The 6,755-nt window shown below is 43.1% G+C and overlaps 1 protein-coding gene across 2 annotated transcripts in view; it reads left to right on the top strand.

The window, feature by feature from the left end:
* Position 1: 1 nt before the first annotated feature.
* The window catches only part of BZW2 (basic leucine zipper and W2 domains 2), a 54,047-nt gene continuing 47,293 nt past the window's right edge, over positions 2-6,755 (top strand). The window contains exon 1 of one of the 2 annotated variants that reach the window (XM_032687517.1): positions 2-354. The gene's annotated coding sequence lies outside the window, so the exon portion shown is untranslated. Of the gene's footprint in view, positions 355-839; positions 926-6,755 lie in introns of those variants that run through there. The other variant, XM_032687527.1, reaches the window with a different exon arrangement.

The following is a 6,755-nucleotide window of genomic DNA, read 5'->3' as shown; positions in this document are numbered from 1 at the left end:
GGCCGGCCCTGGGGCGAACCATTCCCGCCTAGGCATGGGGGACACTGCGTGCGGACCGCTCCCCTCCGCCGGCCGCCCCTCTCGGCGTTGCCGCTGAGAAGGACCACTCCGCTCTTTTCCATTATTTTCAACTTGAGAAACGCGTTTTGGTTTTCATTCGTCTCCCTTTTTTGGCTTCCGCGCGTCTTCCCCTCCGTTTCTCCCCCCCCGGGGAGGTGCCGGGAGTGGTGCGGGCGGGCGGAGGCGCCCGTGTGTCAATGTGTCCGTCCTTCACTCCTCCATTGTCTCTCGCCGTTGCTGCCGCCGCCGCGCTCGCTCGCCCTCCCCGCCCCGGACCGCGCAACCACCCGACAGGTGCGGCCGGGAAGGGAGAGCGCCAGGCGGGGGCCGCGCCGGAGCCCCGCGGCGGCGCTGCCCGGGCGGCCGCGGTTGCGGTGGGGCAGCTCCGGGCGGGCGGGCGGGCGCGGCGGCCATGGCGGGGCAGGGAGGGCGGCGGCACAGCCCCAGTGCCGGGGCAGGTCCGCGGGTCTGGAAACGCCGCCGTCCGCGGGTGTGCGGGGCCCCCGCACGGGCGGCGCCGGGTCCGCTGCGGGAGGGCGGCGGTGCGCGGACTGGTACCCGCCGGCTCTTCCCTCCGCGATCCTGCTTTCCTGCCTTTTTATGGCATCGGATTGTGGGGTAGAGGTTGTTTTTTTCCAAGGCAGGAAAAGCGGTTTGTTCGGCTAAAGCGGCCGAGTGGAGCCGTGGCTCTGCCGCGGCATCGTGTCTCCGGGAGGAAGCGGGCGTTGATGGATCGGGAAGGGAAGTAACGAGCTCGGGGTGTTCAGAGCGGTGCCTTTTGTTGGCGCCTTTCTAAAATTAAACTGCCGGTGGAAAAATGATCTTTGTTACGGATCCAACTTTCCACTCCTCCAGTTGAAGCTCGGTAGGCACTAGGACGATCCTGCAGCTCTCCAAGGGACGGAGGCTGAGGTTTAATATCCGTGGTTTCTGCCTATGTTTGTACCAGAGGGAAAAGCTGGACCCTGATACTCGGTGCTGACTTTTTGCCCTCCTTTGCCCTACTCTTCAATGTATATTTTTTTGTACCCTTTCTTTTAAAGAACCCATTTTTTTCCTGTAACTAAATTTTGAAGGCATAGCTTTATCAGCAAGCTGATTTTTTTTCTTTCCTTAGTACTTGCAGGTCATCTCATGGTTACTTAGGTATTGGAATTTCTTTCTCAAATACTAATCTTGCTCTGTATTTTGACATCTGTTAATGGCTTGACTGACTTTCAGAAATGGTGAAGACCCATTGTTTGCTTCCTGGTTCAGAGAAAAGCATGCTCTCTGAGTATAGTGGATATTCATAACTATTTGGGTACAAACCCAAAATGTGATACACTTCTATTTTAACAAAATAGCAAAATTATGTTTTCATGATTTTAAAAATCGTGGAAATACAGGAGCATACCACCTTCTAGTTTTACTTACATCAACAAGTGTAAATCACATAGATTGTTTTGGAGTTCATATTATAACAGATTCCCTTGAGGAGTTTTTTTGTGGCAAAACAAAAATGCCTTGAAATACCCTCAAAGCATTGCCTAAATGCTAAAAATGCTTTTAATATTCTGATACAGAAAAATATCCCTATGTGGTGCTAACAGAATTCTGTCACTGGCTCAACATGAAGGCTGAAATTAGGGTTTAAGTGCTCTTTTGTTGATTCACAGCAGGGTGTGACTTTTACCTGCTGTGAACAAATTTTGTGATATTACAGTGTACTGATAATGTCTGTGACACTATTAAATAACAAGTGCCTTCAAACTTCCTTTCATATTCCAGAAAAAATCCCCAAAACGTGTTAGGCATGCAACCTACAAAAGTATGCATATTATATTCCCTTTTTTTAAATATGAAAATGTTAGTACTGTCATTGTGCCCTAGCTTGCAGAGTGAACAGGCAATCAGTTTTTCCTTGGCAGTGTCACTGGAGCTCACTTGGTGAGTAAGGCTGCAGGAGTGCTTCATCTGCAAGGGTAATAAAATAACACTAGTTAAAAATGTTGCTCGCTCTTACCTGTGGAAGGACTGTATGACCTTCAATCCTGTAATATGCAGGCATTTCACAATCTTCAGTTCATCCTTGTGAGATTGTGATGAGGTAATAAAGTGGTGTTGCCTCCATTTTGTGAACATAATCTGAAGCATGGAGGCAACAAGTGATTTTTTTTCAAGGCATTGTAGAGAGCGAGTGTCAGGGCAGGCAACTGGAACGTGAAAATGTAGTTTCTGTACCTTTGTGTCTTGTCCCTTAATGCATTTTCTTTTATCTGCTGCATCTGTTTGTTTTACGTATTTAAGTTGTGGGTATTACTGTTTGGTAATTAATCATTTACGTTTTGGGTATTACAGAGGGAGAAGGAAATGTTAACCTCACTGTGACTGAGGATATTTTTTTGATTTAAAAAGATAAGTGTTCATATTAAAAATTCCTTATTTCCTTATCAGGTGATACATGTGATACATGTGATTTGTGAAAGCAGGGACCGGTGGGGACATTTTTCCCCAGTGGTTTGCTGGTTCTAATGCATGCAGGTGTGTTAGTGGGGATTTGTGATGGCTATTGTTAACAGTGTATAGGTGATCCTAAATGCCTGACACTTTCTGCAGTTGTTGAGAGCAACATTCATGCAAGAAAATAACAAGTATTTCTTTAATTAAGGAACACTTGTTTTTGGTAAATGTGCAAAACAGTAAGCTTTTTCTTGGATCAAGCTGGGGGAGAAGACTGTCCTGTGCCCTGGAGAGTGCACCATGAAATGCTCAGGCTTTGGACGTAGAAGAGAGGAAAATGAAATGCTCAACTGGTTTCACTGGTTTTAAGCTGTTTTCTCTGAAATGACCACTTGTGTCATTCACTTGTGTCTTGGAGGCTTGCTAGAATTATGGCTGTGTACTCTGCTGCTCTGCTAATGGTAGCAGGGGTCAAATATCCTATAGCCTCTCTCTGTGCCTGGGCCTGTCAGGATCAGAAACTTGGTCTGACTCACTACATTTTCTTCTAGGGGAAAATAAAATAATAGGTCAAACAAGTACTCATATTTCTGTGACTTATTCTTCTAGCTTACTTCTCACTGGTTCACTGCTAGGGATTTCCTCAACAAAACATGGTCTTTGTGTTTACCTTTATATTTGATAGCCTGTGGTAAGTTTTTTGAATTTAGGTAAATTGTGTGTATGCAGCATCCCGTGATTATAACTTTCACGATTGCTTGAAAGAGGACCCCTTTTTACTTGTTTTTGGACTTAGTACTTCCTGGTTTCCTTTGATCCCCCAACCTCCAGTTCCTGTTTCGGGAGACAATGAGTCCTGTTCACCCTTGACATGCAGTCATGCCTTGACAGAGCTGTGTTATCCCTGCCATTGTCTTTTGTGAATTTGAAGTCTTAGGACTATTTAGTCATTCCTATGTAAAAGCCATTTCATATGGTTGCCAAATGTGTTTTTGTGAAATGGTTCTGTCTCCTGCATGGCCTGGGCTATAGGAAATATCCTTCGAGTGGAGCTGAGCTTTGCAGACAGACCCCCACTGGGTTTTGGTCCTGCTGTCTCCAGTCCTTATAATTATATCCTGGCCAAAGTTAAGAGGATCTAATAGGATTATTCATTTAGATCAATTCAAGTTCATGCAAGTTCAAGGGTTTTTTATTGCTAGAAACATCCTCTGTTTTTAAATCTCAGATCTCACAAATAGCAATCTGTGGATAGGTTGCTTCCCCCCTCCCCACCCACTTGATTGGCATTGTATAACTTTGACTTCCTTAAGTATTTTTATTTTACGTAGAGTTTTTTTCAGTTTTCATCTAATTTTGGATCTCAGCACAGCCACTTGATCCTTGATGTGATCTGTCAGCATTACTCAGGCGTGTTTGTACCTGAAGGTAGACTATAAAAAGACCACAAAAGAATAACTGAAACTGGGGAGCACCAATGCATGTTGGAACACAATTGGTATAACCATAATAGCTATACACAAGGTATTCCCATAGCTAAGATGCATACTGAGACATGGATAGGGATTCTCATCTGCTACCTATTCCCTGTGGGACCTTGCATGAAGTTAGGTTTTCTTTACACTCTGCAAAATCTGAGTTATTGTTACATCAGATGGAGAAGTTTTGTATGGAGATCACTTACAGTTATTGCAGACTCATAGTAGCAGACTAGCAAGATTATTGCTTTTAGTCAGCCTGTAAGAAGGATGGATTGCCTCTGGTGAGAATTAGGAGTGAGTACAAACAGGAAATACTAGACACAGTCTGGGACAGAGAGGTTGGCCAGGGGTACAGGAAGGAAGCGTCTCCTGTGATGTCCTGAATCTCAAGGAGTTACACCCTTCTACAACTCTTTCAACTACCGCAGGCAGAGCAATTAAATGTGGCTTTGGGGTTGTACTTCTTTGTAATAACCACTGTTTCATGTGTTTTCCTTAAATGTGTTTTCATGCAGAAAAAGAAGTCTAAGCGATTCAACGGTTTGTAATTTGCAAGCTAAAGTAATCCTTTCATTTTGGATTTTGTTTCCATAAATAAAATCCTCTAGTTCTCTAGAAATGTTTTTAAGAGGGAAGATTCATTCAGTGCATTCAAGTTAAACGTTAGTCGTTTTTCTTCTGATAAGACACAGGGTTGAAATCTCAGGAAAATACTACTGAACGTTAGCAGCTACAGGGCTTGTCATTTATTTTCACTACCATTTCATTCCTTGAATGATAGAAAATTAGCAAAACAAAGTATGCTATTTGTTTTAAATGCTCAAGGAGTCAACCCTCTAGAAAGAAGAGGGGATGGTGAGTTTCTTTTCAGTCTACAACCTTCTCTGTATGCACCAATATTGATATGAGTTTGGTGTGAGTCTTTTTGCTGCACCTCTCCGAGGTCTGTTTTGTCAGATCACTTCTGTCTTAGGTCTGCTTTGATTGCATTGTCTTAATGTGTGCTTTCCTGTGACTGAGACCTGAGGATCTCAAAATCATCAGCCAGTGCTATTGGAGCCCAGTTTTGTGCTGTTGAATACCATATTCTGCCAAGATGTTTGTGGTTTTTTTCACCTGCATTTCATGTGAAAAGAGGCCCCAGTCAGTGTGTCCCCAGGGCCATGTGAATCTTTGACTTTGCCCTTGAGATTTATCATCCTGCACATCAGTCTCAGCTCCCTGCACAGCACGTGGAAACACCTGCTTCTTCAGTACTCAGGCACATGCTCAGGGTCTTTTGCCAGGTTTTGGGTTTAGCTGTCTTGTTTTGTGGAGCTTTATTAGAAGGCTTCTTGAATTAGAGAACAGAAAGCATAATTCTCTAGAGGAGTCAAGGGAAGGGCTTTATTTTTTCAGTTTTATTCCTATTAAAATGTTTATTGGTGTATGGTAAAAAAAAATGCCTTTTTCCAAATGTACCCTGCCATCAGTATGTCAATTTATTTGCATTGCTGTTGTGCCTCCAAGATCCTTCATGATGATATTGGACTGGTTGTTTAGTGACCTACACTGCAAAATCATCAAGACATTGGACTGTCAGGTTTCTCCTGTGAGGAAATTGGGTGATTCTTGAACGTTTATTTGTGAGCAGTGGTCCCTAGCTCCCTGAAGCCCAGTGTGTCAAACCAAGGCATTTCATGGGTAGCCTGTTTGATGCTAGGATTAGTTTAGTAGTTTAGTGCCCTTCCTAAGTTGTATTCTGTTTCCTGGGTATAGGAAGGCCTGATTCTGTCCCTGTTTTCCTTTGTCCTGTCAGTTTAAACAGTTGTTGACCTTTTCAGTGGGTATCAGCTCTGCAAAAGCAGTGTTACAGTATGAGGAGACATACCATAACAAAAAGCCCTCTGAAGCTGAGGGAGAGCAAAATGTTGGTGATGGGAACAAGAGCACTGTCTTCCTAGTGCCACGTTCCCCATTTATTATTTTCAATGTACTTTTTCATTATTTGTTTGTAATCCCAATATAAATTACTCAGTTCCTGTTGAAAAGTAGGCTATTACATTACTGAACAAACTACCTTAATTCATGTCGTTAGCAATTGGTTAATAAAGGCCCATATCAACATATTCTTAATCTGAAATATCAACTTTATTTTTGAAGCATTGTCAAGGATAGCAAAAAAACCCCCACCTATTGCAAAGCCCCCAATTGAAAGTCATATTGAATATCTGCTCTCTTCTAGAATTAAGAAAAAATTAATTTAGGTTGGCACTTCTACTACCTTTGCATTTGTATCCTCCATTAGTAAAGAACATGTGACAGTTAAACTCTCCAGAGAGTATCAAACTAGGAAGAGCAACATTTGAGGTGGGATGCAAAGGCGTTGGTCTGCATGGTCTTCAGCAGTCAGTTCATTGACTTGGGAGTTTGACTGTGTCCATGATTGAACAGCTCTACATTTTGGGATTTCGCATGAATTCACTTTTTAAAATTAGAATTTTTTTATTTTCCTCATCTTATGATAGATGCAGTAACTGTTAACAATTTTTTGGTTGTTAAAGAGCTTCTGTTCCTTTTAGAAGGAGAGGCAGTGTAGAACTGAAAGGTGTGTGCCCCTTTTTCACTGGAAGTTCATGTATTTTGTAGAATGTTTTTTTAGATCTGCATTCAAGAGCCCCGGGTTGACTGGCATGTCCTTCTGAAGCCTCAGAGAGACCAGGCAAACCTTTCATTATGGTTTCTCAGTCCAGAAAAATAACCTTTAGCTGTCTCATTAGTAAACGTTTTAAA

Source organism: Chiroxiphia lanceolata, chromosome 1, assembly GCF_009829145.1.
Source record: "Chiroxiphia lanceolata isolate bChiLan1 chromosome 1, bChiLan1.pri, whole genome shotgun sequence".
NCBI lineage: Eukaryota > Metazoa > Chordata > Aves > Passeriformes > Pipridae > Chiroxiphia > Chiroxiphia lanceolata.
Note: the sequence above shows the minus strand (reverse complement) of the source record. Positions and strands in the feature narration are given on the sequence as shown.